This window comes from Puma concolor, chromosome A1, assembly GCF_028749965.1.
Source record: "Puma concolor isolate L17-30 chromosome A1, mPumCon1.1.hap2, whole genome shotgun sequence".
Taxonomy (NCBI): Eukaryota; Metazoa; Chordata; class Mammalia; order Carnivora; family Felidae; genus Puma; species Puma concolor.
Window position 1 is genome coordinate 73,589,258 of NC_141667.1, and position 24,052 is coordinate 73,613,309.

Sequence of the window (24,052 nt, forward strand, 5' to 3'; positions counted from 1 at the left end):
GGTAACTATACATAAAAAATAATAATTTCTCATTTTAAAAGAGTCTGACCTTTGATTAAATCTGTAAAGGAAAAAGGGAGTTAAAAACTCTCTGGCAGATTTCACAGGCCTCAATGAAGAAAGGCTGTAATTATTATTACAGAACAAACTGAGTCAATTAGGCTTCTAGAACTTGTACTGCACCATCCTTAGCAGGCCTCTCAGCCTAGTGTTGAAGTCCCGAGCCGAGGCTCTCCATAATACTCTCAGCATTTGATTCAGTTTACCAAGAGAAATGAATTATAGCCGTCTCCTAGAGAGTGAAATTGCATTGTAACATGCTCAAGTACTCTGTGACTAGAAGGAAAATGGGAGGGAAAAAAAAAGAAAAAAAAAAACTCAGACCTCTTAATATCTTCTGCCATCTTCATAAATGTACTGATGAAAAGGAACTAAAGAGATTTAAAAAAACATCCTAATTATAAAAATCTAGCCCTATTTGTGCTGGAAACCCAAACTTAAGAAAAAATTACTACCGTGTATTTTATACAAGTTGTGCTATGTACTTCCCCATAACCGAAGCACACACATTTAAAAAAATAATAAGGAAGAACATTGTGTATTTGAGAACAGTATTATTTTTTCACACTGGTTAAGATGTGGTATTAAAATAATTTGATTGTTTATATAGGCTCCCCATGAAATCCACTCTAACTTCTCTATTTTTCTCAACTGGCATAATAAATATAGTAGGTTATGATCAACAATTTATTTCATGTTTTAATGTTTAATGGAAAAAATACTGCTAATTTTTACTACCATTGGTAGCTAGTTAAAAACAGCTGTCTTCAATCAAAATCAAGTTATTTATTAAAGCAGTGGTTCTCAGAAATTCGCATCACCTGGTGGGCTTGTTAAGTCAGACATTGTGGGACCCCAGCCCCAGTTTCTGATTTAGTAGATCTTCGTTGGAGCCAAAGAATTTGCATTCTTCACAAGTTCCCTCTTGGTAATCTTGCTGTTGATCTTGGCATAATTATTAGAGAAACACTACTCTGAAAAATAATTTTTCTCATACTTAAGTCTGAAAAAAAAATACCTTAGAAAACTTTGAAATGTACATACCCTGGGTCAGCCATCTTGACATCCGAATTCAATAGGATCCTGTATAGTTAGACTTACAGTTTAAGTCCCTCTAAGTACTGAAGGGCCAACTAGTATGTATATCCATTCAGTCATTTATTGAGCAAATATTTATCTATTTTCAACCATGTACCAATGACCTTCCAGGCCCCAGGGATAACAGTGATTAGGTTAGACATGATCTTTTATATTCTAACAGATTAGAGTATGGTGGGCAAGGACACAATTATACATTGCTCCTAATGAAAAATGTTATTAACTCCACATGTCCCTAAAATATCCATCTGTAAACTAGAATATAATGTAACAGTTAAATTGTGTATCTATAGACACTGATGTGGACAGATCAGGGCTTACTGTTTTGTGGAAAAAAAGTTCCCTATCAGCACAAAAACAATGATATGGTATGTGTACAATCACAAAGTCAAACTAAAATTAGGTATTTCTGTGAATACTCACATACATAAAAAGAGTATGCAAGACTTATCAAATGGTAACAAGGGTGGGAACCAGTATTAGGAATATTGGTTTTTTTTATTCTAAGAAAGATATTCATGTATTTTTATGAAATTAACAATGTTACAAAGTAGTGGATGAGAAAACAGAAAATTGAACACAGCACTCTTCCTCATAAAAGAAATAAAAATGACAGAATAGAACTAAATCTCAACCACATTAGTCATCAAGGAAATGCATATTAAAATATCCACAAGATACTCTTTAAACATAAATGCAAGGGGAGGAGAAAGTACAAGCTGCACCTGCCCGATTAGGAAATGACCACACAGGAAATGTCAGACCAGGATTTGCAGCCACATCTTAAACAGTCCTCTGTACTCAGTACACACAGACTAACAGAAACAAGTTAAACACGTTTACATCACGTTCAGAGTCTGCATCCTGCTTCGTAAAGCATATTCCAAGCGATGTTCATACAGTCTCAACTCACGCTTTACAATTTCCAGTACCTACTTCCTTCTTTTGACCACAACTTGCTCTCCTGTTCTCTCACCATCTAGCTTTTCTACTACATCCATTTGATGAAAAACCTTTCTAAACTCTAACGTGTAATTTTCACCAGTGGCTTCAACCCATTCCCCCACCTGAAGTATGTGGGGATCTGCTGTTTGATCCAAAGGGGTAAGGGATCTGCTGTTTGATCCAAAAGGTAAAATAAAATGCAATCACTTCTGTCAAGGGCTTTTAAAATGGAGCCAAGAAGCCATTAAAAAGATGAGTCTTAAACATGTCCTCATGTGGTGGAACCATAAACTTTTAAACTGGGCCAAACCCTAAACACTTCAAGGATTCTACACAAACACTTGGTACAGTAACAAACCTTTGTTTAGCGCTACCCCTAAGCAATTATATTCAGCAAACATTAGCTAAGCCTAGCAGACTCAGTGTCTGGTCTCAAAATTTCCAATCTGATACGATGTTTTTCCCTACTGAGGAGCAAATTGGGAAAGAAAATCTAAAAGAAATACCTTACAGCACATCGTACTGGTTCTCAAACTTCAGGAAGCATCAAATCGCCTGGAAAGCTTGTAAGAACACAAACTACTGGACCCCAACACCAGAGTTTCTGATTCAGCAGCTCGGGGGGTGGAGCCTAAGTAAGAATGGGTAAAAAGATCACAGGTGCTGATGCTGCTAGTCTGGTGATCAAAGTTCAAGAACTACAGTGATAGTGCATTAGAATCATCTGGGAGATCTTTTCCAAACTACAGATGCTTTGGCTCCACCTAAACCAATTAAATCTCATTCTCTAAAGGTGAGGCACAAATCATTGGGATAAATTTCTTCCAAGTGGTTCTAATATTTAGGCAGAGTTAATCATTGCATCTAGCAGTAGTTGTCTTACATAGATGTCAGAGGCCAGGAAAATTTAAATTTTCCATTATTATTATTATTATTATTATTATTATTATTATTATTATTATTTTTAATTTCCAACTCTTACAGCTTAGCTACTGGAGGCATATATTTCTGAATACTCACAAGGGAGAACACAAGTTTGTAGTCAAAGCCTTTTGATATATGTATAAGGATGTATACATACTTTTGTGGCATCGCAGAGTGCCAATAATAGTCTTCCCTTATTTCAATAAGAATATTTTCTCATCTTTATGTAGAAGATAAAGTCACCTTTATAACGATGATTTGACTGTTCATTTTATTCTTTAAAGCTTAGAAATTGATCAGAAACCATATGAGGTAACTTTGTTACAGACATTTATATGAAATGCATGTAAACAATTTCAGTTTGGGATGATTACTTTCATACTGAAAACGGTTTTATTTCCGTTTTATTATGAAATACACATGCAATATTAAGAGTAATAATCAATAATGAAAGGAAACTCCTGAACACCAATCAATTAAAAAACAGCCTTGCTTTTGAAACATCAAGGGTGACCATTGCTGAATCAGCTAGGAAGTAACTAATAGCATGAATTTTGTATTTATTATTTCTTTTGTATTTTCATGGTATTATTACAGCACTAAATTGTTTTCCAAAGTGTATGTACAAACTGACATTCCTACAGCAGTGTATGGCTATGTGCTTTGCTTGACATCCTAGCCAAACTTTAGTTTCATGTAAGGATTTGTAAATCCTTAAAAAGTCTAATTCTTATATAGGATGCATTATAAATCAACAGAGGAATGTAATTACACTCAGAAACAAGCTTACATAGGGCAGCCTGGGTGGCTCAGTCGACGAAGCCTCCAACTCTGGCTCAGGTCGTGATCTCATAATTCGCGTGTTCGAGCCCTGACTCGAGCTCTGTGCTGACAGCTCAGAGCCTGGAGCCTGCTTTGGAGTCTGTGTCTCCCTCTCTCTCTCTCTGCCTGTGCTCCGTTCATGCTTATGTATCTCTCTCAAAAGTAAATAAATATTAAAAAATTAAAAAAAAGAAATAATCTTATATAATAAATAAAAGAGCAAACCAGTAAATGGAAATACAATTAATAACTAAAATGTCAGGAGATGGGTTTATTTCAAGGGCTTTTAGAGTGTGTCTAGTTTCTTTGATCTACCTTGCATACTTCCTTCTACCATCTCTGCCCACTCCAAGACTGCAATACAGATAGAAGTGTATCACTTCCTTGGCAACCAAATTGCAGAATCCTGCCTACTCATAATTTAAACTTATACCAGTCTGAAACTGATTACAAAAGATGTTAAACTAATACCTCCTTCTTATGAATTTATCAACGTAGGCTGAAGTATGTGGTTATTTTCCTATATATTTTGGGGGGATATTAGGATGCAGTGTACCACTTGGAATAAAATCCAAAATTATACAGTATGATCACACTACATCTTTATAACCTCATTCTCTATTATTTCAGCTTTGTTCTTTGAATTTCTCAAACTAACCATGTTATTTTGCTTCTGCTTAAATAACACATGCTGTTTTTTCTTTGTAAAGACACACCCCTACTCTGAAGTATAGTGAGTGAATGAGTGGATAATGAAAAACTTCATTGATATTACGTGTTAACATTTGTAATGCTTTGGACTTTGCCACAGGGACCTACATGTTCCAGGTTTCTCTTATCAATGTCAAAGCAGAATCTACAATCCCTTTTTAACACATGTCGTATCTAAATATTTCCAAGGCAACCTTTTACAGGCTTAATGTACTTTATTTCTCTTGGCTTCTTTCTGTTTATTAAAGAATCAATGTTTTTCCTTACACAGCTTTTCCCACAGTCTGGGTTTCATGTATGGCATTTTATACCTTTTTCTTAAAGATGACATTTAAAACCCTATAATTTATACAAACATATTCATATTTTACCCTGTTAAACTTTAAAATAATAGATCTTGTTATATGCTTATATTTAGGGGATTTTTTTGATACATTTGCATATTTGTGGTATATTTTTTTGCTTGGGTGAGATAAATGATAAAATCCTCAAATGATACTAAGTCTTATTAAGCACTAGCACTAGGATTGGTGTTTCACAGATATAATGCTATTCATTTCTCACAATAACACTGTAAACCACCAACAGTTTTTCCCAATTAACATAGAAGGACACTGACTTCAAGGAGGTTAAGTAATCTGTTTAAGGTTGCACTGCTAATAATTAATCCTGGAGGGTCTGTTGATTCTAAACCAAGCTCCTAGCCACTAAATTCTGCATTTCAATATTTTTAGGACACATCCACCCCACAAAATTTCATTGACACATTTAACTTATAGTTTTGCTCCTCCGTGATATTTTCTAGAGTCTCTTGGTCTATCAAGCTCTTTCTTTTTTTCTCTCTCATTGTGATATATCTAGAAAAGAAACCAAAGCAGTACTCACTTTTATACACACACACACACACACACATATATACATATATGTATATACATATATATATATATATATATATATATATATATATATATATATATATATGGCATACTCAGGAGAAATATTGAATTTGATCTGTTTGGCTTATGATGCTGTAGTTGTCATAACTTTTTAATCACTCAGGCTTTGACTTAAATAGTTTTAAAAATAAAGTGAGTTTCAAGAAACAGACTCTTAACTATAGAGAACAAACTAATGGTTACCAGAGGAGAGGTGGGTGAGGGGATGGATTAAAGAGGGGTTGGGGATTAAGGAGGGCATTTGCTATAATGAGCACCATTTGTTGTATGGAATTGTTGAATCACTTTATTGTACCCCTGGAATTGATATTACACTGTAAGTCAACTAACTGGAATTTAAATGAAAACATAGAAAACATAAAGTGAGTAGATATAAATGAAAGAGTTGTTAGGTCTTTGTGGTATCCTAGAAGACACCTAAAAAGAACCTACTACTCACTGTTGGCACATATCAGCTACATATTATCAGCTACATATTATCAGCTACATATTAAGTACAGATTTTGGCATTTGTCATTTCATACAAGAAAGTGATGGCCATAATCTCCCCCATTTTAGGGCTAGTGTTTTGGTCCAGCTTTAATGTTCTGCATCATACATAGAGTTATGATGAAGATGTATCCAAGTTGGCCAGTCAGGGAGAAACTCAGTCTTTCTTTCCTCTGTCCCTCTCTTTCACCTTGTTTTTCTGTTTTTATCATTGATACTACATACACTGCCTGTAGAAGGGTTTTTATACATGGTTATATAATCTAAAAACATATCAGTTATTTAGGAAGTGTTTTCTTCCCCTAACTTTGAAATTTGAGGGAGTTTTTGTCTTTTTTTTAGAGGACACTGAATAATACAGTAGAATGTATCATCACATATAGTTTTATAGCAAATGCACACAAAAAAATCTCTCTCATTAAATTCTGGTCAAGTGTGATCATCTACTAAGCATTATCCTTTTTTTTTAGGCTTTTCCCTTACTGGGAAAGTGAATCTGAAAAAGAAAACGGAGGGAGCCTTCTTGCTCAGACTCTCCTGTATGCAAGAAGAATGTTTAAACTAAATGGAATGTTCTTATTGCACTTGAAACTCTTCAGCCTTTGTTCTTCACATAAAATCCAGTGCTTTTAAAAAACAGGCTTTAAGATGACTACCATGGTATGACAGTCAACCAAGTTTTCCTACACCATGGGACCATTGATATTTATAATTGAGTAATGTATACAGTTCATTTTTGAAGACTGTACCTGTATATAGTTACCAGCAATGGTAAGTACTGAGCACCCACTCTGACCTCTAATTTCCTTGTGAAATCAATCTTAGTCTAGCCTAAAGCAAGAAACTTAAAAGCCCTTAAGTGGATCTGTTTTATCACTAGATTCTTTACATTAGACTTAGGCTTAATATAGTTCAGGCTTTTAATGTTTTTAGGATTGGCCTCTTCTTTGTTACTAAATAGGTTAATGCAATAAAAAAAATAGAGAATATTATCTGGAGAAGACAATATAGGTTGACTCACTTAGCACCTTCTTCCTGTTCTTTCTCTCTTGCTCAGTTTTACTCTGGTAGAAAAACAAAAGTCCTCATGTTCTCTGAGTCCCTTAAAGCTAGAGTGGCCAAGGAGGTATGATAATTTCTGATGCCAAAGCCCATTCTGCTTACCTCCTCTTTCTGCTCCAGTTGCTGGCAAGGTCTCTGGAGGTATAAAGTTATTGCACTTACTGGTAACCAAGGGCATAGAGAATCACAGATATCCTGTCTCTTATGCCACTGAAAACCTGACCACCTTCTGAACTGCTTACCTTCTGACTGTACATTACATGGAGTGGGGGTAGGGGTGGGAGATAGCATATTTTTTAAGCCAATGTAGTTGGTTTCCTGCAGTTGACATTATTTCTAAATAAAAGATAATCTAAATATGAACTTTGGATGAGTAGTAATACTCACCTAGCTCACTAAATAATGAAAAGCTAGGTCTCTAACCATGAAAGACAATTTAACAGTCAGAAAATTTTCTATAGCCCAATTTGAGGTAAGAAAGAAAGTTCTGGCTCTTCAAAAAAAAGACTCAAAAAATTACTAAACAATTTTTCTTAAAAAGTATCCATTTTCAATAATATATTGGACATCTACTAGTTGGCATTTTATCATTTAATCATCTTTCTAAGAGTACCCAGAATTTCCCGCCTACAATGTTTATGAGGGATAGATTATTCCACCTCTGTTTCTAGTGGGTGCCCAAAGATTAGCTAAATCCAGTCAACATGACCTACCTTTTTGGACAAGATAATTTTTCCAGGTTAGTAAATATGAAATAGTCAGGGCAAACAGAGCTTATGGGTCTCAATTATATGGCTTTTATTTGGCTGTTAAGAAAGCAGAATTTCTCTTTCTTGCTGCCTATGAACAAGGGAGCATGTAGTACAAGAGACTAACACCCTATTTGCAAATGCAAAGACAGAGTGCCTCACAAAATGGGTGCAGGATTAAGGAAAAATAGCTGAGAGTGATGCATGTCCTGTTTATATTGCTGGAACCCCAGATATCAGCCTCTATTGAAACTAGAATAACCCACACATTGTACAGTGAAGTGACTTAAAAATTCCCTTTATTTTAAAAGTCTGAATTAGTTCATTTTTCTATTACTTGAAATATAATGATTTCTGATGTATAAAATATCTGCTTACTTTGTAAATGGTAGTATCAAAATAAAGGAGATTATGATATTTGAAAATATTTTGTCACTATTACAGTTTTGCATTATTTCTCTTTCTCTTTTGCCACATATGTCTAAATGAAAGTTTATTCCATTCTCTGGAGTAATTTATAGTGCTTTCTGGAGGGATAAGCAATAAAATTGAAACTACAATATTACTCTATAAATTCACTATCCTATACACATGTTTTTAAATCTTTTGGTCAAGAAATGTAGAGAAGAAAAAAATTGATTCAGTTTTATACTTGAACTTTACATCAAGCATAGATTGAAATTACTTCAACCCTTGAGCATTCAGTAAAGCCACCTAATAATTCACTTTATTTTAAAAACTTCAAATGAAGAGTTCAAGAATATGGTTTCCAAGTTCCTGACATTAAGGCCCACCTTTCTCATTTCTATGCACAGGCTTTTCAAAGGCTAAGTCCTACATGTTTCATGAGCTGAGATACTGAGTGTTTGAAAACACCTCTCTGCTTTGAAGGTAAAGTGTACCATTTAGCCTTATTGTCATGAGTCCAATATACATTGTAGCTAGGAAAAGTCTATGGTACCTGTATGGGCAGTTTTGCACAAACTCACTGGAGTTGGTAGACTAGTGATAGCCGTACATGGCAAGGCTTTTAACTTTTTTTTTTAATTCCAGTATCATTAAAATACAGTGTTATATTAGTTGCAGGTGTACAATATAGTGACTCAACAATTCCATACATCACCCAGTGCTCATCATGACAAACGCACTGTTTAAACCCCATCACCCCTTTCATCCATCCCCCTACCCACTTCCTCTCCAGTAATCATCCAGTAATCATGTTTAGTCAGGAATCTGTTTCTTCATTTGTCACTTTATTTTTCTTTTCTTTGTTCATTTGTTTTGTTCTATATATGAGTGAAATCGTACGGTATTTGTCTTTCTCTGACTTATTTCACTTAGCATTATATTCAATAACTCTATCCACATTGTTGCAAATGGCAACATTTTATTGTTTTTTATGACTGAATAATATTCCATTGTATATATTACTCATCTTCTTTACCTATTCATCTATTGATAGACACTTGGGCTACTTCCATAATTTGGTTATATAATACTGCAATAAACATAGGAGTGCATCCCTTTGAATAAGTGTTTTTGTATTTTAGGGGTAAATACCCAATAGTGTGATTACTGGATCCTAGGGTAGTTCTACTTTGGACTTTTTGAGGAGTTAATTTTTAACCCCATATTGTTTTCCACAGTGGCTGCACCAGTTTGCATTTCCACCAGTAGTGCATAAAGGTTCCTTTTCTCCCACACCCTCACCAACACTTGTTTCTTGTGTTTTTTATTTTAGTCATTCTGACAGATGTGAGGTGGTATCTCACTGTAGTTCTGATTTGCATTTCCATGATGATCAGAGATGATGAGCATCTTTTCATGTGTCTGTTGGCCATCTGTATATCTTTTAGAGAAATATCTGTTCATGTCTTCTGCCCATTTTTTAGTTGGGTTATTTGATTTTTGAGTGTTGAGTTATATCAGTTCTCTACATATTTTGGATACTAACCCTTTATCAGAGATGTCATTTGCAACTATATTCTCCAATTCAACTGGTTGCATTTTAGTTTTGTTGATTGTTTCCTTCAGTGTACAAAAGAATTTTATTTTAATGTCATCCCAGTAGCTTATTTTTACTTTTATTTCTCTTGCCTCAGGAGATACATCTAAAAAATGTTCCTATTGGTCAATGTCAGAGAAATTTCATACTGCCTTTGCTCTCTTCTAGGATTTTTATGGTTCCAGTCTCACACTTAGGTCTTTAATCTTTTTGAATTTATTTTTGTATATTATGTAAGAAAGTGGTCCAGTTTCATTATTTTGCATGTTGCTGTCCAGTGTTTCCAACACCATTTGTTGAGGAGGCAGTCTTTTTCCCATTGGACATTCTTTCCTGCTTTATAGAAGATTAATTGGCCATATAATTGTGGGTTTATTTTTGGGTTTTCGCTTGATCCATGTGTCTATTTTTGTGCCAATACCATATTTTTTTGGTTACTATACCTTTGTAATGTAACTTGAAATCTGGAATTGTGATACCCTAGTTTCATTTTTCTTTTTCAATATTGCTTTAGCTATCCGGGGTCTTTTGTGGTTCCATACAGATTTAGGATTGTTTATTCTAAATCTTTGAAAATGCTGTTACTGTTTTTATAAGGATTGCATTAAATCTGGAGATTGCTTTTGGTAGTGAAGACATTTTAACATTTTTCTTCCGATCTATAAGCATGGAATGTCTTTCCATTTCTTGGTGTCATCTTGAATTTCTTTCATCAATTTTTTATAGTTTTAATGCACAGGTCTTTTACCTCTTTGGTTAAGTTTATGCCTAGATACTTTATTGCTTTTGGTGGAAATATAAATGTGTTTGTTTTATTCATTTTATTTTCTGCTGCTTCATTGTTATAGGAGTATAACATGTATAGAAGTATTCATATGTATAGAAATGCAACAGTTTTCTGTACCTTATTTTGTATTCTATGACTTTACTGAATTCATTTATCAGTTCTAGTAGTGTTTTGGTGGAGTCTTCAGGGTTTTCTACATAGAATATCATGTCATCTGCAAATAGTTTTAATTCATTCTTACTAATTTGTATGCATTTTATTTATTTATGTTTTCTAGTTGCTATAGCTAGGAATTCCAGATGTATGTTGAATAAAAATGGTCAGAGTCAACATCTTTCTCTTGTTCCCAACCTTAAAAGGAAAAGCTCCCAGTTTCCCACCACTAAGTATAATGTTGACTCTTGGTTTTCCATATGAGGCTTTCATTGTCAAAATATACTCCTTCTTGACCTACCTTGTTGAATGTTTTTATCACGAATGGATTTTGAAGTTTTTCAAATGCTTTTTATATATCTATTGAAATGATCAGGGGTGCCTGGGTGGCTCAGTATGTTATCTCATGGCTTGTGAGTTTCAGCAGTGCTGACAGCTCAGAGCCTGGAGCCTGCTTCAAATTCTGTCTCCCTCCCTCTCTGCCCCTCCCCCTCTCACACTCTGTCTCTCTCTCCCTCTTTCTCTCTCTCAAAAATAAATAAACATTAAAAGAAAAAAGAAATGATCATATGGTTTTTATCTTTTCTCTTGTTGATATGATGTATCATGTTGACATATTTGTGGATATTGACCATGCTTACACCCCAGGAATAAATCCCACTTGATTATGGTGTATGTTTTTTTAATGTATTGTGGGATTCAGTTTGCTAGTACTTTGTTGAGGATTTTTGCATTGTGTTCATCAGAGATATTGGCTTGTAGTTCTCTTTTTATGTGGTGTCTTTATCCGGTTTTGGTATCAGGATGATACTAGTCTTATAGAATGAATTTGGAAGTTTTATTTCCTCCTCTATATTTTGGAATAGTTTGAGAATTATTGGTATTTACTCCTGTTTAAATGTTTAGTAGAATTTACCTGTTAATATGTCTAGTCATATTGGACATAAGGCCATTACCATCAAGAGAAGAGATGTAGCTGATTTTCCTAAACACAGAAACAAACACAGAGAGTTAGACAAAATGAGAACACAAAGGAATATGTCCCAAATGAAAAAAAAAAAAAAAAAAAAAAAAGGACCAAACCACAGGAAGAGACCTAGGGGAAATGAATATAAGTAACATACCTGATAGAGAACTTAAAGTAATAACAATAAAGATACTCTCTGGATTTGAGAAAAGAGTAGAGGAAATAAGTGGAACCCTTAACAAAGAAACAAAAAAGAACCAATCAGAGATGAAAGCAAAATAAATGAAATTAAAGATAAACTTGATGAAATAAATTACAAGCTAGAGGAAGCAGAGGGATGAATTAATGACCTAAAAGACAGAGAAATGGAAAGTGACCAAGCTGAGCAAATGATAGGGAAAACTATTATGCAAATTGAGAATATTCTTAGAGAACTCAGTGGCTCCCTCAAGTGTAACAGCATTCATAGTATAGGGATCCCAGAAGAAGAAGACAGAGGAAAGGGGGCAGAAAACTTACTTGAAGAAATAATAACTGAAAACTTTCCTATCCTGGGGAAGGAAACAGATATCCAGATCCAGGAGGCACAGAGATCCCCTCAAAAAAACAACTCAAGAAGGTCCACACCAAGACACATGTAATTAAAATGGCAAAAAGTAGTGATAAAGAAAAAAAAATTAAAAGGAGCAAGAGAAAACAAGGCAGTTACATACAGGGGAAACCCCATAAGGCTGAGAGTGGATTTTTCAGCAGGAATTTTGCACTCCAGAGGGAATGGCATGATATAGTCAAACTGCTGAAAGGAAAAGTATTTAGCCAAGAATACTGTATCCAGCAAAGATATTATTTGCAACAGAAGGAAAGATAAAGAGTTTCTCAGACAAACTAAAACTAACGTACTTCAGGAACACTAAACTAACCCTACAGGAAATATTAAAGGAGACACTGAGCAAAAAGGAAAGACCACAAACAAAAGAAAGAAAACTAGAAAGCATAAAAGCAGTAAAATAAGTATATCTATAAAAATAAGAGAAGGGACTCACAAAATAAAAGTATTTAAAGCATGACACCATCTGCCTAAAAGGTGAGGATGAGAGGAGTAAGGAACGAGTTCAAACTTAAGTGACCATCACCTTAATATAGACTGCTATACGCAAAAGATGTTATATGCAAATAGTAAGCAAAAATCAAAAACCAGTAATAGATACTCAAAGAATAAAGGGAAATGAATCCAAGTATATCACTAAAGAAAGTCAACAAACCGTGAAAGAGAGCAAGAGAAGAGAAGATCAGAGAGAAACCAAAAAAGAACCACAAAACCAGTAATAATATGGCAATAAATGGATACCTATCAATAATTACTTTGAATGTAAATGGAATAAGTGCTTCAATCAAAAGACATAAGGTGACACAGTGGATCAAAACAAGACCCATATACCACAAGTGATTTATTTCAGACCTAAAGACACCTGCCAATTGAAAGTGAGGGGATGGAGAAACATTTATCATGCAAATGGTATCAAAAGAAAGCCAGGGTAGCAATACTTATATCTGACAAAATAGACTTTAAAACCAAGACTGTAACAAGGGACAAAGAAGGAACTATATGATAATAAATGGTACAATCCAACAAGAAAATATAATAATTGTAAATATTTATAGGAGCACCCAAATGCATAAAACAGTCAATAACAAACATAAAGGAACTAATCAATTGTCATACAATAACCATAGGGAATTTTAACCCCCAATTTATATCAATAGACAGATCATCTAAACAGAAAATCTACAAGAAAGCAATGGCTTTAAATGACATACTGGGCCATATGGATTTAACAGATATATATGCAGAACATTCCATTCTAAAACAGCAGAATACCTATTCTTTTCAAGTGCACATGGAACATTCTCCAGAATAGATCACATATTAGACCACAAAACAAGTCTCAACAAATTCAAAAAGATGAAAGTCATTCTGACTTCAAAGCTATGACACTAGAAATCAACCACAACAACAACAAAAATCTCAAAACATCACAAATACATGAAGGTTAAATAACATGTTACTAAACAATGAATGGGGTAAACAAGAAAATAAAGAGATAAAAAATTACATGGAAACAAATGAAAATCAAAACAGATTTCCAACATCTTTGGGGTGCAGAAAAGTCACTCTAAGAGGAAAGACACAGGCCTACCCCAAGAAGCAAGAAAAATCTCAAATAAACGCCTTAACCTTACACCTAAAGAAGCTAGAAGAAGAAGGACAATCAAAACTCCAAACTAACAAAAGGAAGGAAATAGTAAAGATAGGAGCAGAAATGAATGATACAGACACTAAAAAGAACCAATAGGATAGACCAATGAAAGCCGAAGCTAGTGCTTTGAAAAGATCACCAAAAGTGATCAACCTTTAGCCAGATTCATGAAAAAGAGAGAGAGAGAAAGGTGGAGAGAGAGAGAGAGAGAGAGAGAGAACCCTAATAAACAAAATTACAAATGAAAGAAGAGAAATAGCAACCAACATCACAGAAATAACAATTGTAAGAGAGTATTATGAAATCATAGGCCAACAAATTGAATAAGCTAGAAGAAATGGATAAGTTCCTACAAACATATAACCTACCAAAAACTAAAGGAGGAAGAAATAGAGAATTTGAACAGACTGATCTACCAGCAATGAAATTGAATCAGCGATCTCCTCCCAACAACATGACTAGGTTTTTGAACAGCACTGAGTTTGAAACATTCATTCTCAAAACCAGTCTTATTGTTTTATCTTTGAGAACCTGTGTTATTTTTAGGTAGTCACTTTCTCAGAGGCCATACTAGATTCTCTCAATTTAGCAAGCATGAGTATCACACAGGACACTGTTGAAAATGAAGATTCGTGCGTGCCATATATAAATAATACCCGTAAGTATCTACTGAGGTAGTTCAAGAACCACAGTTGAAAAAATGTTAGGATAGACATCCCTATTTCCAGATGAGAACTGTTAAAAACTGAGTAGACTACTTCAAAACTTTATGCTTTAAACACACTTGCTTTTAAGCACTTAGAACACATGGGGAAACTCTATTCTTCCATAAGGTTTCCTTCAAAGCAGATAGATTTGGAAAGGATGAACAAGCAAATCACTTCCCTCTCGGAATAAAGCAAAGGATACTATTCTCTCCTTCATGCCATGTAAGTAACTCGCAAAGATGAGAAAAACAAATACTTCAGTGCTATTCTCTCCTCCATCAAGAGGATTGCAGTCTACTAAAGTAACTAAAACAAGTTGTAAGTAACTATAATCAAATGGAAATACTTATGCTTTGTAAGAAAGAAGCAAACAGGGCCATTAGAGCTCAAAAATAATGGGAAACATGTTCAACTTCAGGTTGTCCTATAAAATCAGTGTTTTACACAAATGCTTCTCTTTTGATGGCTTTTATTTATTTTTAATAACTTTAGAAGTCACACAGTTGTCATGCAGTGTCAATTGCAGTGTGGTGTCAATTTCCTTAACAAACAGAAACTTTATAGAGTTTAACATAACTTACACTCTTTGGATGTGAATCTAATAGAGGCTTAACATCCATTTCTTGAAGGTGTAATTGCTACCTAAGTTCTTCTTCAATATTTAAACAACAAAGTGAAAACATTGGGGAAATTCATGAATTAGCCAAGGAATTTATGAATGGTCAATTTTTTAACTGGAAAGAACAGTGGCAGAAAAAGGAAAGAAATGGAAACAGTTTTATAACATAAACTGAGGCAAAAAGAGATTGAGTGAACATGCCATATAATAATGATGGATCATTGGACAACAACTTCAGAAAACAGGGTGCCATTTAAAATTAAGGTGATTAAGCTTTCTCAAACTCTAACAGCATCAAACTAAGCTAATCATCATGTTCAGAACATTCAGAACAGTGTTTCTGTGTGGAGTGAAAGAGACACAGACAGAGGGAGTGATTTTGATGTAACAGTCTTCTCAGCTGCACCAATATAAGTGAAAAATTCTTGCCTGTAATGCCATCTTTAAAATCGAAAGATGTGGGGCACCTGGGTGGCTCAGCTGGTTAAGCCTCTTGCTTTGGCTCAGGTCAGGATCTCAGGGTTCATGGGTTCCAGCCCTGCATTAGGCTCTGTGCTGACAGCTCACAACCTGGAGCCTGATTTGGACTCTGTGTCTCCTTCTCTCTCCGCCGCTTCACCGCTCATGCTCTTGCTCTCTGTCTCTCTCAAAAGTAAACATTAAAAAATAATAATAAATAAATAAAATAAAATTGAAAACTGCTATTTTCATTTTTCTGTAAATCCACTTTTACTGCTCCACTTTTTAAGTACTTTGTTCTCTGACTTACTACTTTATTCGTTTATTAAATATTATAATGCAGTTCACTAGATTATGCAATATATGCAGATTTTTTAAGGGTACAAAGCTTTGTAAAGAGTACTCTATGTTGATTTGAAGAAAAGAATTTAAAATAGTATAATAGTAGAGTTGAGCATCTAGTGTACTAGTATATTAGAGGAAAAGAGAAGCTGTAGGAGGTGAGCAGATAGGAAGATAACAAAGACTTCCTAGAAGACCTCTCAAAGAATATCTACAATTTATTGAAACACATATGAAAAAAAGAGCTAGAAGGAAACAATATGTGCAAAGTAATAGTGTCATGAGAGACATGTGGACTTTAGGATAATAAACACAGAAAACCTGTACTTGTGTGTTCATTCTGAAATTTCAAATTACTTGGTCATAATTAGTTAGGATGTATTTATTTTGAGAGAGAGAGAGAGAAACAGGCAGAGAGAGAGAGGGAGAGAGAGAGAATCCCAACCAGAGTCCACACTGTCAGTGCAGAGTCCAGCATGGGGCTTGATCTCACGAACTGTGAGATCATGACTTGAAGCAAACTCAAGAGCTGGACCCTTAACTGATTGAGCCACCCAGGTGCCCCTGGGTGGATTTAGTGTTAAGTGTTGTGGTGATTTTACAGACTTTGTTATACATAAATAGGAAATTTGACATATGTCAGTTTTTAAATATTTTATTGTGGGTCAATATTGATTAATTTCTCCTTCAGAGAATGATATCATTCATGAGTATATAAACATTATATCGTAGCTATTAATATAGACTACAAAACATTTATATAGCCTTTTATTAGAAGGAAATATGACTGCGGGATAGAATAATCAAAAAATGGGGAAACAATTCTTACTAAGTCATAGATTTGTCCCTTATAGGAAAATAATTTTCTCACATGACTCAGAGAATATTATGCCACATTTCCCTTAAAATTATAGATGCAATGGATATATTTCCATCAACAAAAAACTTTTATGGATTTTTTGACATTAGTCTTACAAGTTTCTCAACAATAATGTTTAAGTTCTCCAAAATTTTATCTGAACATCAGCTTAGAAAGCAGAACTGAGAAGAGGAGAAATGAAAGTATTACCACACATACTAACTACAGAATACATAAAATTTTCTTTGCTTCAAATTTTCAGTTTGCGATTTAATCTTTTATTGGTCACATAATACTAAATTAAAATCCTTGTTAAATGAATCACAAGGGCAGATAATTTTCTGTGCTTCAGAATTATTTTTTTCAGTTTCTTTTTTTTTAATATGAAATTTATTGTCAAATTGGTTTCCATACAACACCCAGTGCTCATCCCAGCAGGTGCCCTCCTCAATACCCATCCCCCACCCTCCCCTCTTCCCACCCCCATCAACCTTCAGTTTGTTCTCAGTTAAGAGTCTCTTACGGTTTGGCCCTCTCCCTAACTTTTTTTTCCTTCCCCTCCCCCATGGTCTTCTGTTAAGTTTCTCAGAATCCATTAAATTCATGATTTAATCTATTTGGGTCATCTCCCTTTTCTTTTTGAGAAGCCTGGCTAGAGGTTTATCAATTTTGTTTATTTTTTCAAAAAGCAACTCTTGGTTTCATTGATCTGCTCTACAGTTTTTTTAGATTCTATATCACTTATTTCTGCTCTGATCTTTATTATTTCTCTTCTGCTGCTGGGTTTGGGGTGTCGTTGCTGTTCTGCTTTTAGTTCCTTTAGGTGTGCTGTTAGATTTTATATTTGGGATTTTTCTTGTTTCTTGAGATAGGCCGGGATTGCAATGTATTTTCCTCTCAGGACTGCCTTCGCTGCATCCCAAAGTGTTCGGATTGTTGTATTTTCATTTTCATTTGTTTCCATATATTTTTAAATTTATTCTCTACTTGCCTGGTTGACCCATTCATTCTTTAGTAGGGTGTTCTTTAACCTCCATGCTTTTGGAGGTTTTCCAGACTTTTTCCTGTGGTTGATTTCAAGTTTCATAGCATTGTGGTCTCAAAGTGTGCATGGTATGATTTCAATTCTTTTATACTTATGAATGGCTGTTTTGTGACCCAGTATGTGATCTGTCTTGGAGAATGTTCCATGTGCACTCAAGAAGAAAGTATCTTCTGTTGCTTTGGGATGCAAAGTTCTAAATATACCTGTCAAGTCCATATGGTCCAATGTATCATTCAGGGCCCTTGTTTCTTTATTCATCCTGTGTCTAGATGATCTATCCATTCTGTAAGTGGGGTATTAAAGTCCCCTGCAATGACCACATTCTTGTCAATAAGGTTGCTTATGTTTGTGATTATTTGTTTTATATATTTGGGGGCCCCCATATTTGGCACATATATATTTATAATTATTAGCTCTTCTTGATGGATAGACCCTGTAATTATTATATAATGCCTTTCTTTACCTCTTGTTACAGCCTTTAATTTAAAGTCTAGTTTGTCTGATATAAGTATGGCTACTTCAGCTTTCTCTTGACTTCCACTAGCATGATAGATAGTTCTCCATCCCTTCACTTTCAATCTGAAGGTGTCCTCAGGTCTGAAATGAGTCTTTTGTAGACAGCAAATAAATGGGTCTTGTTTTTTTATCCATTCTGATACCCTATGTCTTTTGATTGGAGCATTTAGTCCCATTTACATTAGTGTTATTATTGAAAGATATGGGTTTAGAGTCATTGTATGTCTGTAGGTTTCATGTTTGTAGTGATGTCTCTGGTACTTTGTGGTCCTTGCACATTTCACTCACAGAATCCCCCTTATAATCTCTTGTAGGGCTGGTTTAGTGGTGATGAATTCCTTCAGTTTTTGTTTGTTAGGGAAAACCTTTATCTCTCCTATTCTGAATGACAGACTTGCTGGATAAAGGAGTCTTGGCTGCATATTTTTTCTGTTCATCACATTGAAGATTTCCTGCCATTCCTTTCTGGCCTGCCAAGTTTCAGTAGTTAGGTCTGCCACTATTCTCATGGGTCTACCTTTGTAAGTTAGAGCCTGTTTATCCCTAGCTGATTTCAGAATTTTCTCTTTATCCTTGTATTTTGCCAGTTTCACTATGATATGTCATGCAGATTGTTTCAAGTTACGTCTGAAGGGAGCGCTCTGTGCCTCTTGGATTTCAATGCCTTTTTCCTTCCCCAGATCAGGGAAGTTCTCAGCTATGATTTTTTCAAGTACACCTTCAGTCCCTTTCTCTCTCTTCTTCCTCTGGAATTACTATGATACGGATATTGTTCCGTTTGATTGAATCATTTAGTTCTCTAATTCTCCCCCCATACTTCTGGACTTTTTTATCTCTCTTTTTCTCAGCTTCCTCTTTTTCCATAATTTTATCTTCTAATTCAACTATTCTCTCTTCTGCCTCTTCAGTCTGTGCTATGGCTGCCTCCATTTTATTTTGCATCTCATTTATAGCATTTTTTAGCTCCTCATGACTATTTCTTAGTCCCTTGATCTCTGTAGAAATAGATTCTCTGCCCTCCTCTATGCTTTTTTCAAGCCCAACGATTAATTTTATGACTATCATTCTAAATTCTTGTTCCATTATATTGCTTAAATAGCTTTTGATCAGTTTGTTAGCTGTCGCTACTTCCTGGAGTTTCTTTTGAGGAGAATTCTTCCGATTCGTCATTTTGGATAGTCCCTGTAGTGACTCCAAACTGTAGAGCACTTCCCTGTGCTGTCAGGAGTAACTTGTGTTGGTGGGCGGGGCTGCAGTCCCAAAGCCAGTCCCCAGCCCACCGCTGGGCCACAGTCAGACTGGTGTGTACCTTATCTTCCCCTCTCCCAAGGGCAGGACTCACTGTGGAGTGGTGTGGCCCCTGTCTGGGCTACTTGCACACTGCCAAGCTTGTGGTGCTGCTTTGATGGGATCAGGTGTATTAGCTGGGATGGATCCACAAGATGGACAGGAGCAGGAGGGGCAGGCTTTGCCATCAGTGGTCCCCTGCAGGAGGGGCACTGCAGCACAGGGAGGTAGGAAGGCCCATTGGAGTGATGGATCCACAGAAGCACAGCATTGGGCGTTTGAGCGGTGCAAGCAAGTTCGGTGACGGGAACTGGTTCCCTTTGGAATTTCTACTGGGGGATGGAAGAAGGAGATGGCACTTGCCAGTGCCTTTGTTCCCCAACCGAGCTGAGCTGAGCTCTGTCTTCTGGGGCTTAACATCTCTCCCTCCCAGTGTCCTCTTTCCTTCCCTGCTCTCTGAGAGCAGCACTGTTGACTTTTAACATTCCAGATGTTAAGTCCTGCTGGCTGTCAGAACTCACAGAGACCGGCCCCTCCACTTTTGCAATCCAGACTTCTGGGCCTCTGCCTTGCCTGGCAGGCTGCCCCTCCAACGCCCCAGCCCCCCTTCCAGTCCATGTAGCACACACCGCCTTTCTGTCCTTCCTACCCTCTTCTGTGGGCCTCTTGTCTATGCTTTACTCTGGAGAGTACATTCTGCTAGTCATCTGGTGGTTTTCTGGGTTATTTAGGCAGATGTGGGTGATATCTAAGCGATCAGCAGGACAAGGTGAGCCCACTGTTCTCCTGGCTGCCATCTCCCGGGTCTGTGCTTCAGAATCAATGTTCTCTACATAGTAGTATTTTTGAAATGATGTGATTTTTGATAGATACTAATTTGGATATTATTATGTGTTAATGGTATATGGGAATCTTAGCATCTCAGATAATGTGACTTCCTCTTTGTTGAGAGTTCAAACTCTATCTTTTTGAATACCTCTGGATTAGAAAAAAGATCAAGATAATTACCTAACTTTACACATCAAGGAAATAGAAAAAGAATAAACAAAACAAAGTCAGCAAATGGAAGGACACAACAAATATGAGAGCAAAAGTAAATAAAATAGAAAACAGAAAACAATTGAAAACAGTAAGAAAACTAAGACCTTGTTTGTGAAAGGAAACAAAATTAACACATTTTTATCTAGACTAAGAAAACGGGAGCTAGGGCTTAAGTAAATAAAATCAGAAATGAAAAAGGAGGCATAAAAATGATATGGCAGAAATATAAAGAATTGAAAGGACTACTATGAACAATTAATATGCCAACAAGTTGAATAACCTAGAAGAAACAGGCAAATTCCTAGAAACATAAAACTTAACAATACTGAATCCTGAGGAAATAAAAAATCCAAACAGACCAATAACCAGTAAGGAGATTGCATCAGTAATCAAAAACTTTCCAACAAACAAAACCCCAGCAATGAAGATCGCTTCACTGGTGAATTCTACAAAATCTTCAAAGAAACATTAATGCCAGTACCTCTGGAAATTTTCCAAAATCTTAATAGGAGGGAATACTCATTGTATGAGGTCAGCATTTCACTAATTCTAAAACCAGATAAGGGAACTACAAAAAACTGAGGGCCAATAACCCTGATAAATATAGAAGCTAAAATTCTTAACAAAATATTAGCAAATGAAATTCAACAGAACTATAAAAGGAACATACATCATGATCAAGTAGGTTTTATTCCTAGGATGCAAAGATGGATCAACATATGCAAATTAATAAATGTGATACACCACATTAGTAGAATAAAAGATGAAATTCCTATGATCATCTCAGTAAGTGTAGAAAAAGCACTTGACAAAAGTTAACATCCTTTCATGATAAAATCTCTCAACAAATTGGATATAGAAGGAATATATAGCTCAACATAACAGCCAAAATCAGAAAGGAAGAAATAACATTGTCTCTTTGCAGATGATGTGATTTTATAAATAGAAAATCCATAAAGACTTCACCAAAAACTATTAAAGCTGGTAAATTAATTCAGTGAATTTTTAGGATACATAAATCAGTTGTGTTTCTATATACTAACAATGAAATAGCTAAACAAGAAAAACAATTCAAATCACAATAGCCTCGAAAGCAGTAAAATACTTAGGAATAAATTTAACCAAATAAGTGAAAGATCTGTGTACTGAAAAGTAAAAGACTTTAATGAAGAAACTTAAGAAGACACAAATAAATGGAAAGCTATTTGTGTTCATGGATTAGAAGAATTTATATTTTTAAATGTCCATACTACCCAAAGTTATCTGCAGATTCAATATAATTTCTATGAAAATTTCAATGACATTTTTCACAGAAATAGAAAAAAATTATATCCTAAAGTGTATATGGAATCTTAAAACTTGTATGGAACTGAATAGCCAAAGCAGTTCTGAAAAACAAGAACAAAGCTGGAGGCATCACACTTCCTCATTTCATACCATATGACAAAACTGTACTAATCAAAACACTGTAATACTGGCATAAAAATAGGCACATAGACCAATGGAACAGAATTTAGAGTCCAGAAATAAACTCCCACATATATGGTCAACTAATACTTAGCAAGGGAATGAAGAGTATTCATCTCTTCACTAAGATATTTTCAGAAAATTGGATAATCATATACAGAAGAATAAAACTGGACCATTATCTTATACTACTCACAAAAACTAACTTGTAAAGATCAAAGACTCAAAAACATAAGGCCTGAAATGGCAAAATTCCTGGAAGGATACATAGCATTGATCTTGGCAGTGATTTGTGTTATGACACCAAAAACACAGGCATCAGAAGAAAACAATAAATATGGGAATGAATCAAATTTGAAAAACTTGGCATAGTAAAAGAAATAATCAACAAACAAAAAGACATCCTATGGATATTTTCAAACTGTTAAGAATTAATATCCAAAATGTAAGAAACCCATACAACTCGATACCAAAAGGACAAATAATCTGACTAGAACATGGTCTTAGGGACAAATAGACATTTTCCCAAAGACCTACCAATTGTCAATAGGTACAATAAAAGACACTCGACATCACTAATCATTAGGGAAATGCAACTCAAAACTACAATGAGATATCACTTCATATCTGATAAAATGGCTATCATAAAAAAGACAAGAGGTCATAAGTGGCATGACTAATGTGGAGAAAACAGAATCCTACACACTGTTGGTGCGATCATAAATTGGTGCAGCTACTATGGAAAATAATGGGGGTTCCTCAAAAAATTAAAAAAAAAAATAACAAAGCTGAAGGCATCAGTATTCCGGGCTTCAAGCTGTATTACAAAGCTGTAATCATCAAGACAGTATAGTATTGGCACAAAAACAGACACATAGATCAGTGGAACAGATTAGAGAACCCAGAAATAGAACCACAAATGTATGGCCAACTAATCTTTGACAAAGCAGGAAAGAATAACCAATGGAAAAAAGACAGTCTCTTCAGTAAATGCTGTTTGGAAAACCAGACAGCGACATGCAGAAGAATGAACCTGGACCATTTTCTTACACCATACACAAAAATAAACTCAAAATGGGTGAAAGACCTAAATGTAAGACAGGAAGCCAACAAAATCCTAGAGGAGAGAATAGACAACAACCTCTTTGACCTTGGCCACAGCAACTTCTTACTTGACATGTCTCCGAAGGCAAGGTAAACAAAAGCAAAAATGAACTATTGGGACCTCATCAAGATAAAAAGCTTCTGCACAGAGAAGGAAACAGTCAGCAAAACTAAAGGACAACTGACAGAATGGGAGAAGATAATTGCAAATGACATATTGGATAAGGGTTATTATCCAAAATCTTTAAAGAACTTATCAAATTCAACACCCAAAGAAACGAAGTAATCCAATGAAGAAATGGGCAGAAGACATGAATAGACACATTTCAAAGAAAACATCCAGAAGGCTAACAGACACATGAAAAGATGCTCAACATCACTCATCATCTGGAAAATACAAATAAAAACCACAATAAGATACTATCCCACACCTGCCAGAATGGCTAAAATTAACAATTCAGGCAACAGCAGATGTTGGCAAGGATGCAGAGAAAGATGAACCCTTTCACACTACTGGTGGGAATACAAACTGGTGCAGCCACTTTTGAAAACAGTGTGGAGGCTCCTCAAAAACTTAAAAATAGAACCGCCCTATGACCCACCAATTGCACTACTATGTA

At 35.3% G+C, this 24,052-nt stretch overlaps 1 pseudogene; it reads left to right on the forward strand.

Moving 5' to 3' along the window:
• The first annotated feature begins 2,557 nt into the window (after positions 1-2,557).
• Positions 2,558-24,052, forward strand: part of LOC147584237 (uncharacterized) — a 106,819-nt pseudogene continuing 85,324 nt past the window's right edge.